Below are 12831 nucleotides of genomic sequence, written 5' to 3' on the forward strand. Positions count from 1 at the left end.
ATAACCGACACGCCCTCATACGCCTTATTGCCACCAACCTCGCCAATCCGCGCTTGCAATGCGATCCTGCATGTTCCTCGGCGAAAGGCCGCTGCAAGTACCGCAGCCTAATGAATAGGGGAAATGGTTGGTCACGACGTTGGCCTCACTGATAGCGAGTTAGTATGGTCCTGACGGCGTAGCGAGGCTATCGGATTATAGAACGAGTGTTAATGCTGCCGTATGTATAACTAATAATTGATGAACTGCATCTGAAATTATCTTAAAATGAAAAGCAATATAGAGATGCCCTTGTTTCCAATATGAATCTAGATTTTACTATAAAGTGTCGATAGAAGCATGGTAATGCAATACAAAACATAGTATGATCAATGATGAATAATGAGAATAATTCTGGTAAGACTTTACCATTCATTTTTTCAAGCTACTTGGTTTCAAGCTTACTGGTGATTCGTTGCGCCTATACTGTAAACTGGAAATACCTCACTTTGCATCCTACCTAGCCATTTTAATAAACATCGGACATGCTAGGCTTTAAAGGTTCAAATTAAGTTATAGATTTACATTTTCTGGAACTTAGGAGCCAATGAGCACATAAATGAGTGGCTGGAGTGTGTTATTGCGCCGCTTATGGCAATATTCCAGAGACTACCAGAAACAGATTTCACGTTTTGCACCCACTGTGGGGAATCAGAACCTGACCTTGGAGTGGTGACTGGCTTGAACCACAAATGAATTCCTGCTGCCCTTATGGCAGGGTAAGGAAACCTCCCAAAAATTCAGCCGAGACCAGGGTTGGTTAGATTTAAACTTGCCAGCCCCTGACCAAAGAAACTTACCTGCCCACGAGAAAATATCTTCCATATATACATGTATAAATCCTTTTAACCGGACTGTCGGGCAGGAGGGAATTTGAGAATCTGGCAGTCCGTGTTCAAAATAACCGTCCCTGGCTGTTTGGACAGGCAGGTATTTCCGAACCCTGCTATGCATAAAATGCTGAATTTACAATAGTAGTACAAATATTGAGTTATTGTCTTTTATGTACTGACATACCGATAATTTTGATATATAATGCTACTTCGTAATGAGGGCAGAGTTCATCAGGGCATGTACGTCCCCGTTGCATGCTGACAATGACGTATGCTGTGCATCTGTTGCAGCTGGAAGCCAATCTGGTGGGAGAAACCAATAGCTGAACACACATCGGGGACGAGTTCTTCACATACAGTGAGTAGCGTTCATTTATCTCATTGCAGCCTTATGGACGCATGTATGGCTAATGTAGATCAATTCAAGACATGAATAAAATAGATCACCATTAAAACCTGAGAGATTTTGCTCGCTTGTAGAACCAGTACGGCATGAATATAACCAGTACGGCATGAATAATATAAACTATATGGGTACAATGAATGGCAACTAGTACGGCAGGAATATGAACAGAGCACGAGGCATCAAATATAGCGTATTGTTGAACCTTTATGAACTTAGATCCATGGAAATCACGAATCATGAACGAATGAGTTGGTCATTCATTTACCTTAGTGGAGACTTATATTGTTTGCGTATTTTTAGGCAAACTGATATTTTGATAGATAGGTATTGCCAGCATCATCTCATTCCTTTAGACCCGGAATTTCTAGGAACAAAATCAACTTCCGAACAAGCGTGATCAAACCAGATTGGTCACGCAGTAAACTGAATTCCAATATCTTTCGAGGGTACAGAAAACGACAATATGTGGATGCAAAAAGCATAGTTTTATGGTAAAAGCATAATCAAGAAGCATAAACATCGTGGGACCATTGCCAACCCTAGTGATTGGTCCTAACCGATTGGAGGATGAAAGATATTCCCAAGTCAGAAGGATAAACATTGTAACTTCTTGGTTACTAAGAATTCAAAATCAATTTTGAAGCCTAGTTAAGACTATGCATCACGTAATTAGTAAAGATTTATACTGAAATTATCGGGAGAGGTTTGTGTGGAAACACACACCAAAATGACGTTGTCGGATAATGAGTGGGACCTTATTTTAATCAATGTCATTTGTTTTAATCTGAACTTTGCGTGAGTAGCGATGTCGCCAGCTGCCTTCCAAGTTAACTCGTGACTGTGAAGCTGTATTGTTTTATAAAGACCCTTTGAGAAGTCTCTGGAGATTTAAAAGCAGCCAGTAAATCCCTTAAGCCGGAACTACGGAAGTTCCGGCGAAATAGGTATTGACTGCGTGATTTCACGACCTTGTGAAGGGATATTTCAAGCCTGAAGTAAGTAATGGTCATCAGCTTTCCTCCAAACTGTTTACGAATTGCCTCTCACCAACACAGTTCACATCGTCTTTAATGCAATTTTGTCACCGATAACCTCGGGCTTGTAAAAAGTCTGCAACCCAGATTCTTCACGATGAAATCCACTTCAGAAGTTGTTTATCTTCATAGAAGTGGCACGATTTTTGCCCGGTCAGCGGCGTTACTGATCCTCGGTCGAGAACTGTATCTCCTCCCTCAGTGGACATCCGGAGAACGTGCCAACATTCGACAACATCCGACGATGGTTCATGCACGCCGTATTTTGTCTGCGGGTCTTCATTAAGACGGCCATATACCACTGGCGCTACATTCCAACCGTCGAGAAGTCAGACCGCTCACGCAATTTCTGGGAGGATATGAATGCTTAGAAGATATAGGCATGGCCGGATTGATAGATTTTAGACCGAGCTGATTCAAAGTGTAAAATATTCTTTGATTGCGTCCCTTGAACTGTAGAACTCTTCAATGATGAGTATTGTTTTTTACGGAAATAAACATTCTAAATGCATACACGCCATACGCTGAACATTCTAGGCATGTTCGAGATCGCAGTTTCCTCCCACCAGTCAGTGACAGGTCACAAAATACACGTCAGCGTTAGCCAGTTGTTGTATAACACGCATATACACAGGAGGATGCTGTTATTGGTGGTTTCAAGTCGTCGTCTCGCAAGGGACATCAGAAGAGGTTCTCACTAGCGGTATGCAACCCGTTGGGTCTACAATGTGTTGAAACAGTTACATTGATTAATATCTACAGGCGAGTTTTGGAAAGAGATGTCATAAATGTATATTGGCAGAGAAAATGTTAGGTAAGAGTTCCGCCGGTAACCCCTGGGCTTGAAATGTATTCCTATTTATTAGATTATTTCGAGGGTTTAGGGTTAGGTTTGGGGTTAGATTTTAGTATATCATGTTTGGTATCATGTAATTCAGAGGTATCATGTTTGTACCCATTTCCAGTCTAGCATTTTAAAGGAAAACAGAACCCACCTTAAGCCGCCCAGTTGACACTTCTTTAATTAACCTGTGTAATCATCAGGTAGCCAAATTAGCGTCAGCAACTCAACAAACTGGTCTTCCTACGAGCTGGGAAGACCTTTGTTGACAACCAAGGGAATCTTCCTTTGAATTTCCTCACATATGATCGAATCACGCTCACCAAAACATTTCACAGTAACCTTAATGGTTACTGGTCATGCTTTTACATTTTAAGCATAAATCAACAACAAAAAGCAAATGTCAGTTTGACTTGAACCTCTTTTACATCGTAAATCCTTTGTTATCACCAGACATATAGGTGTTAAGCCGCGACAGCAAGAATAGCCCTGAACACACAAGTAAAACATGCCAAATATTAGTCCATAATAAGCAAATTTGTATTACATGAAGAAACAACAAATCCATACTTTTGTTTACCTTTAACTGATAGTACCATACGGGTGATAGGGTTGTAGCCAGTCACACCATGTTTAACCCGCGGAATATCTTGGTTAGAATTGGATCTCCAGTAACCTGCTTGCTATCATCATATCCCAATTCATGAGATCGGGTGCTCATGCTGTTGATCGAAAGAATCGGTCCAGACTCGCTTTATTTACAGACCGCCATATAGCTAAAACTTACCTCGCCAAGACACCATGTTTTGTTTGTTTCTGTTTATTGTTAATACTTTAACACAATGTCAGTTGTATGATATTGGTCTGTAATTAACTTGAGTCTGGACCAGACGATCCACTGATTGACGCCATGAGCATTGATCTACTATACAACTGTGATATCGATTGACATGCAATCAACCAAGATACAGAGTGAATGTTTGACTGTTTTATTTGATCAATAGTATGTTTCCAACCAATTGTATTTCATGTGTTGTAGATGGATGATAATGCATAAGGCCATTGGGGCAATGTTGGCTATGCTCTTCTTTGTGGTACCTGTCCCGGCTTGTACCGACGTGATACAGTATCCTGTGACACTAAGGAAGCGCCTTGTCCGAGATATAAGCACGTAAGGGGCATCGATGGTTTCATGATGTAACCTGTTCTACAGAACCTACACATCACTGCACAACATCAGCGTGTACCACATCATTCACGGGCCAGGTGTGACCTCGCGGCGGCATGCGCGCGCGGTAAATGCACTGGCCACAGCATGATAAGCAAGGTGGAAGAAGTTCAACCGTAAACAGGTGTGCATTAATGGTGCGTAACGCATCACCAGTGCGATTCCAGGTGGCAACCTCCCTTTGTGCAGCCGCCTGTGATGTGTGTGGTGAAGACTGTGGCAACTCCCCAGAGCTGTGTGGATCGGGCGGATGCTTGCTGTGCCAGTCAGCCGCCCGCCATCATCACTGACGCACTAAAATTCAATAAGAAATATCTGTGATATAGCCAACTGTAAAGAAATTGTAACTCCGGAACTGCCTTTGAACTTTAAGTGGGTAGGGCTCAAAGGTCGTAAAACATCTCATTGTGGAAGTTCGTCCGCAAACCTTCCATTCCAGAATGGTCTCCCGGATTGTCATAGCAACAGGAAGAGTGGGAACAAATGATGGGGGAATTACGTTCTGCAAGCATCTCCGCGGCAATACTGAAACCCAGCACAGGTATGTTCATTCATCTGAGTTAAGACCAGTGAAGATTCAAGAATTGGTCTCTCAGTAACCCATGCTTGGTCGCATTTGCAGGCAACTAATCCAGAAGATAAGATTTAGCTCATGTAGGTACTGTACCCACTGTATTTTTGGAGTGGGTATTATGAATGTTGAGTGGGTATGTCTTTTTCTGTTACCCACTGCTTCAAATATGTGTGTGATATCAGTCATTTTATTCTCACCATTGAGTTTATGCCATTGAGTAAGTTTTACTAAGACGGCATGTTCTGGCCTTATGTCATACCTACCGTATATTACCGCTATAAGTCCTAATTTTGAGGACCCAAAAAGCAGTCTGTAGAAGGGGGTCGCCTTATCCATGGGTTACGCTTTCACAAACTTTTTCAGGTAGGGGAAGGAAAACAACATCGATCACTTCAAGCGAACAAACAAACAGAAGACGACTTTGTCAGTAGAGACGTAAAATTTGCAATTAAAGATCACTAGACAAGATTATTTTTACCTTTAAGTTCTAAGTTGTTTTGCTGGGCATTGTATTATTTGCAGGGATTAAGATTACCGTGTGTATCTGAGCCGAAATAGTTAAATCAGTTGTGCACATGTTTCCGGTGATCAAGTTCAAACATGCACAATAATATAATCGGGCGAATTCTGACGCAGTCGGCAGTAAAATATAATACAGAGTACTATTATTTAACCCCAAAGAAATATAACCTAGCATTGTGTAATTTTAATTACAGTTTTATGTAAAATATATATAATCAACACTAAGGTTATATCGGACCTCATGAATGATGTGGTAAGCAGAAGATGTAATGATTACGGAATGGGGTAAAATACGGAAGCCATTTAAATTCACACATTTTACCGATGTTACTGTAAACTAGCAGTCAATGGAAAAATGAGGCAGCGTAATCAAAACCAAACTTAAATATAATGGAAATGATTTCATAAAAAATCACTCATCCTATAACTGACAGTACAACACTTGTCCTATACTAACAGTAGAACTTGATAGCAATCATGTCTTTTTCTATTACGCTAAAGTTTCATTTTTATAAATATATTCCGTGACGATTTGTTTTAAACTTCATCTATCTAACATTTTAAATGCGTGAATTGGTAATGCAACAACAATTATTTTCAACGCGTAATTCTATGATTTTACCCTCGGATACGCAGCTTTATCTGGGCCTCCTTGCATACGTTGAATTTGAGTACAAACATATTAAACCACTTGCTTTGTGGGACAAAATGTGAACTGACCCTGCTCTATCCTCAGGGAGAGCTTGGCATGGGAAGAAGCATTATTAATACTATACAGTTTCTTTGGTATGTTTGGTAGTTTCAGGTAGGACTATTTTGGGCCAATCACCACCATCTGGGTACAAAATGCTTTCATTACCCTGTGTATTGTGTTACTAGGGTGATAGATCTCCATGACATTCCCCGGAGAGTGGCCCCTGCGTTGAGTGGTGCCACTTTCTCCCTCTCATCCCTGTGCGGTTCCTTGTGTGTGGGGGTGATGGCACCATCGGCTGGGTCCCTCAAGTCTATAGGAGAAGCTACAGTTCAAGGTAGGTATATTTTGCATCCACCCTAGACAAGTATTCAATCAGTGCACCCAATAATGCACCTATATTCTTATAGTAAATTTTATAGTATTTCCTGAAGTTTTCAACCAGAAGCACTTCGAGCAGTCCTTTCTGGATCCAATACAAAATGACCAAATTCATATATCTGTACGGAACTACCAAGGCATTTCTTGATTCTAATGTATGTATGTTTTTGATAATATGTTTTAGTATTCTATCCCATACCCTTTGTTCCAGAAGCCCCACTTAGTGTGTATATTACCGCTTTGGCACAGGAAATGACCTGTCTAGGGTGCTGGGATGGGGTGAAGGTTACACAGGAGATGTGTGCAGGTCAATGGATGTTTTGTCCTTCAGTTGAAGAAGGGCCCACCCTGTAGCCCCGGACAGGTCTGGTGTGTGGAACCTCTTAATGTTAGGGATACAGTTGGAAGAATAGGGATACAGTTAGGGGGATACAGTTGGATGCACTTTGGTCAACGCATCTTCATTTATTAGGATTAATTCAAGCGGTTAGGGCTAGGTTAGGGCTACTAGGGCCCACCTTTAGAATACAGCACCACAAACTTTAAAAATAATGTCATAATACCCTTTACGTGAAATGTAATGTGATTTTGTTCGAAAAGCATCGCCAAACAATGCCCTATGACGCTTCTGCATGGCAACACGGCTTGTCTAGCCTTCAGCGAAGTGCATATAAGTCTGGCCACTGGTGTTTCATCTCTACGAAGCTATGTCATTGCATAAGTCTAACGACAGTTTTACCATCTCCACAGCTCATTAAAGCCGCGAATACAAACAGAACAGTCTTGTTGGTTATCGTTATAGAGTCACCCCATGGATAAGGATAAATGGTGGCAACGTAAATCCAAAAATTATCAGAGAGAGCTTACTGACCGAATTCCACCGTCTATTTCTTCGAACGAACCGGGATTGGTGATACTTGGGTATGTAGGAAGCGGTGGATCATCAAAAAGGACCTGCCATTCTACCTAGGTGACCTCTTTGTTCAGCTTTTCAACAACAACCTCCTCGCACTCCACAGCATCTACTGATGACAGATTTTTAGACATTCTGAAGACGCTGGTAAAATTTCCGGAAACTTAAGCTTAAAACCGCATAGAAAAGCCATAATACAATGAGTGTGCATCAGAAGGGTTAACCAGCGAATACAAGTGAAGAGATTCCAACATGTTACTTACGCTGACCTGAGTTGGTGCCTCAGACATTCGCCTATACTGCTGTAAGTGTATTTGCACCGTGGCAGCTGACGCCCGACGGACGACAGGACGAAAACAGCTCTGATGTTGCACTCAGACTCTCCACAGTTCTGGCATTAATTTCAGTGGGTATTTACAGGATTGACGTTGACAGTTCCCCCTGTTGAAGTCCCAACAAATATTAAATGGTAATTCATGTTTACTATTTTTGACATTAATTCTACCCCAGTATTGGCACGCATTTGATCTGTTGGGGTGTCAGCATGTGCTGTGGGATCCCTCGTTATTTCCGTGGATGGAATTATTTGTGGATCATACACCCTCCATCCCTCCCGTCAAGCCAGGCAGCATTAAGGTGATGGATTCAGAGGCATGACAACATTCCCTGTAAATACCTAGTGAAAATGTTTTGACATGTAAATCCACATAAAAATAAGGAAATGCCATGTCCATGCACCAACAGTGCGATTGGCTTCTACCCCCAAGCATTGCTGGCGGCGGACGAGAGACACCATCGCCTCTAATAGCTTATCGCCAGTTCCATTTTCGCTATTATCTAAAAACCTGTTCACATTTTCAGGGAAGTATTGAAAGACTGTCCTTAATTCCCGCTGTAGATTTTGTCAGCGGGTGGCCTGGGTTTCCACGCGGGAGCACCAATTTCCGGAGCCGCCACACGCTAATGGCGATGGGCGAAGAGGGAACTGAAATGTCAGACACGACGGTAGGGAGACAACCGGTTCTGAAGATTACCTTGGTTTGAAAGCAATTTAAGAATTGCTTCAAGCTGTCCCGGAATAATTGGGAATTGCCTTTTACCGGGATGTGGAAATCGGAAATTTCAACCGATGCAGATGGGGGCGAAGCGATTTAATATACTATTGCAGGACTCACCATTCCCAGAAATGTTACCACCTTGTACCCACTGGCGACAGCCGGCGTCTCTTTGGCTGCTTTGGCCCCTTCCCTCACGAGCCGGTGGTTGATATCGCCTTCCTTTCCGGCATGATCTAAAATGAAGAACAGATCGTAATGATTTTTACCAATGAAGCTAATGGCACCATAAGATCGGCCAATGATATCTAGAAAGTGACGTAATCGGCATCAAAGCGTTTAATACATGATGTGACTTGGTAACTAAGGACGTAACCATGGCTGCAGATAACAGAATGCAGAGCAAAACACGAGAACGCAGGAAGCAAAATGCGGTTGATGCAAGAGAATGGTTTTGATAACCGCGATTTAGTGTCAATCACTAAATGTAATTACTATTTACAGAAAGTACCGTAATGCTTTGGTTGAAATGTAACGTATACCAGTACACTCCAGAATTTTTATTCCAATGTTGTTCAGCCCAATACGACTTCATGTGTATATCGCCACTATTTTGACCCACCTCATGCCATATAGAGTCCTGAGGCGGCAGAACTATGAACGGTGCAATCTTCAGTATCACCCAAAATATACTACACCCATCAAAAGTTTAGACTCACTCAGTGTAAATGTAGCCAATTTTAATCTGTAGTCAAACCCGTTCTAAACTCTGATTTTGCAAATATTCCATCTCAGTCAGAAGGTACCTCGTTTTACACATGAACTGATAAAATTGTAAAACAAATTCGCGAACGCGAAAACATTTACTGCCTTAAGTTCTGTAGAAATGACGAAAAATCAGCGGTAACCATGATTTCCCAACAAACCTGCCAATAAAAACGCAGCTGTTCACATGAACGATATATTTGCACATGCTTTCTATATTTTGATGCATGATCCTTTGTGCAATTCATTCGCATTAAAGTTCAAGTAGTGGGTTCCCCCCAAGTTAGGTGGAGAACGATCTTCTCGGCGTAACCATAATATATAGATACCATATAGTGAGGGTTCAGGTGAGTATAAACTTTGATGGGTAGTATATGATCAAATAACGAAAGTGAAACTTTGGCAAAAATTTAGACATGCTTTGTCTAATAGGAATGTAAGGGAAACATAGAAAACTCCTTTGTTCATACAAACCATTCCCATTCTGTAATTCGGCTGTGGCGGGCGGTGGGGTAGCCTAGTGGTTAAAGCTGCTAATCTGGCCACCGGAAGACCCTGGTTCGAATCCCCTAATACGGGTACAATGTGAAGTACATCATTTCTTGCGTCTCCCAAATTAAGGATGTAGCTTGAATACGCTAAAAGCGTGAAACCAAACTCAGTCAGTCAGTCAGTCTTGGTTGTGGCTGATTGTGAACTATATAAGTTGACGAACTATGTATAAATTATAGAGAAATGTACATTAAGACTTGGTAAATGTACATTTCCCACCACAGTATCCAGTTTTTCATGGACTTTTAAAGAAAAACATCCCTTTCATAATCTTTAATATTATTAAATGCTTTTGACGCTTAACTAGTATGTCGTAAATGAATTGATTCGATGTGTGTTCATGCATTATCATCATTTTAATGCCCAAAACTAAATGGAACACAATTTTATTGAAAAGCTTTTGGATTTTAGGCCATTTGGAATTTTGGAAATCGCTAATACCTTAGCTACTGATACTCTGTGCACAATTGTACCCATGTTGTTGGCGGATTGTTTTGTATGTAGTATTATAAATGTAACTCTAGATACCCTTGAGTATATTTGGGGTAAAACATGAGTATACATGTAGATGGAGATATAATGAACAGCCCAATCTCTTTGGGGAGAAGTGAGTTAGTGAGTTGGAGTTTACTCCCCGCGATTCGGGTGTATTCAAGCACATCGGGCGGGGACACCCAGAAAAGAGCTTTGCACATTGTGCTTATGTTGGACTCCACGGCGTGACAAGCGAGCGTTTATCCACTGGGCTACCCAACCGTCCCTTTTTGGAGTATAAAGCGAATGTTTCTGGCCAGCCTAAGCGCGGTTGATGTCAAGCATGGTTTCTGATGTCTTAAAAGGTAAAAGATAAGTTCCTGTAGTCAAATTTCAAGAGAATGCTGAAGCGGGATGCTGTTGAAAAGCAGAGAGTAGTTAAATCTTTCAAATAAGTGAAAAGTCTGTTTGTTTTTTTTCTAAATTAAACCTTACTGATGATATGGAGTATATTAATTCACTTAAAACCATGAACCAGATTTTAAAATGTCGCTGATAACGTGATGAGAGTCAAGGTAGGATAATGTGAACATCAGGCATGGATGTGAAAATGTAAGTTATGAATTCAACTGATTTGAACATATTATTATTATAGTTGCTTGAAGCGATTTATGTCGCTTTTCCCCTCATCTTAATTTGTTGAAGTGAAATAGGTAGTATTATTTCAGAAAATCTTATACTGCTATCAGGCGATTGCTACCTAAGGAGCGGTATTATGCGTTACATTTCTTGTATATGTGTTCATGGAACCCATTTTAAGAATCAAACACATTTTGAATACTTCATTCTTGATATTAATTCTTAAGTGAGATTTCATTATAGTTTCTATGTGGGCTTCTAAAAAAAAAATGTTCTTTGTCTCCAAACATTTGGTATTTAGTGAATATCCCACAAAGAGCCAAATGATCTAGCTCTTTTAAGTACGCGGACACGTTTTCTGGGCCAAAGATAAGTGACCTTTGAAGATCTCTCGAGGAACCTCGCCTCATATCTCCATGATAGTTATTTGGTATTTTATCCCATAGAATACCTCTCCACTACAGTAAGAAAAGAAAGAAAAAGAATTCATCTTTTATACCTCAATACACACCCAGTGTATTTATGAATGAAGCTTCTACCATAATGTGATTATTAATTAGCTAGCATTTTGGAAACTCGAAGCGATAACTTTGAGTCACAAAACAGTATGTTTTAAAGCAAAAGATTACTTGACAACTCTTGTTGTATTTCTATGTACCTAATACTCCACTCTGGAAATAAACTTATAGTTAATGTATATACATTGACTAAATTGCAAACTTTTGATATGGTCAAATGTGCCCATTTGTTGAGAGAATGAGTGGTACATACTGAGTAGTACTGACACTTCTGCACCCGTAGCATCGACACATGTACGGCACACAATTGATGCAACCCACCTTTATATTCCACCTGAGTATATTGCTGTTATCAGAGAATTATAACATATACTTGTGGGACCTTGGTATGTAGGAAATGGGATCTGTATGTACAGCTTGCAGTGTCTGAAAGTCAAGTATGCCCAGAATCGAACACCTGTTTGTTGGGTGTGTCCATATCCCTCAGAAACAAGTTGACAAAATGAACTTGACAGCAACTTCACATAAAGTGTAAGCACTGTAGTATTGACACCCCTTTCTTTAGTAGGAATCTGGTGCGTTTTACGTTCCTCCAGGCTGTGATCATAAGGCGCTCGACCGTCGTGGAAACTCTATGTTAAAGTATGGGAGTTACTGATAGTCTTTGTGATTACGATTACTGAGAGGCACGGCCCTGGACTGTTGTCACAATTAAGCCATGACATCTAGAAACTGAATTACTCTATTCCCTGGTTATTACTCAGTTGGTGTATTGTAAATGTGGTGAATCTGTATTAAATATTGGCATTACATGCTCTAGGGTGAACAACATGTTATGATCCATGTTTTTAAACCATGAACAAAAAGCAGTGAAGAAGTTTATAGAGTAAGTATACAATCATCTTAAATTGTAAAGAGGTAAAGGGAGGGAGGGTACTACTTGGCCTCCATGACAAACTCTCTTATGATAAATAAGATTTTCTACTTTTATGAGATAAAACTTACAACTAATAAAAAGGTCGAGCTGAGGCCAAACTCTGGAAAAAGTAATTATTGTGAATTTTTACAGTTACTTTTTGCACTTTGCTGACGAAGGTTTTCTACAAAGATCAAACTACATTCATAAGTTCTTTTTGGGGTGAATCAATAATAATGCCTAGGAATGAGATTGGCTGAAGTTGACATTATGTAAATAATGATGAGTCAGCTTATAACTTGATATATGTGTTTGTGGACTGATAGGACAATCATGTTGACAACTTTGATCCTCAACTCAGGTATATTTATTTATGTGTTGTCTAATACTTCGAATATAGCATGAAAAATGTTTACTTTATAAAATATGTTCAAGACCAGTTGAAGA

At 40.4% G+C, this 12831-nt stretch overlaps 1 long non-coding RNA gene across 1 annotated transcript; it reads left to right on the forward strand.

Annotated features, from left to right (window-relative positions):
- The first annotated feature begins 5166 nt into the window (after positions 1-5166).
- LOC124259521 lies at positions 5167-5981 on the forward strand. Its single transcript, XR_006893858.1, has 2 exons — positions 5167-5207; positions 5842-5981. It is a non-coding gene; the product is annotated as an uncharacterized LOC124259521 (long non-coding RNA).
- Positions 5982-12831: the final 6850 nt, after the last annotated feature.

This window comes from Haliotis rubra, unplaced genomic scaffold (genome assembly GCF_003918875.1).
Source record: "Haliotis rubra isolate DU_JTF1 unplaced genomic scaffold, ASM391887v1 Scf726, whole genome shotgun sequence".
In the NCBI taxonomy this organism is placed as follows: domain Eukaryota; kingdom Metazoa; phylum Mollusca; class Gastropoda; order Lepetellida; family Haliotidae; genus Haliotis; species Haliotis rubra.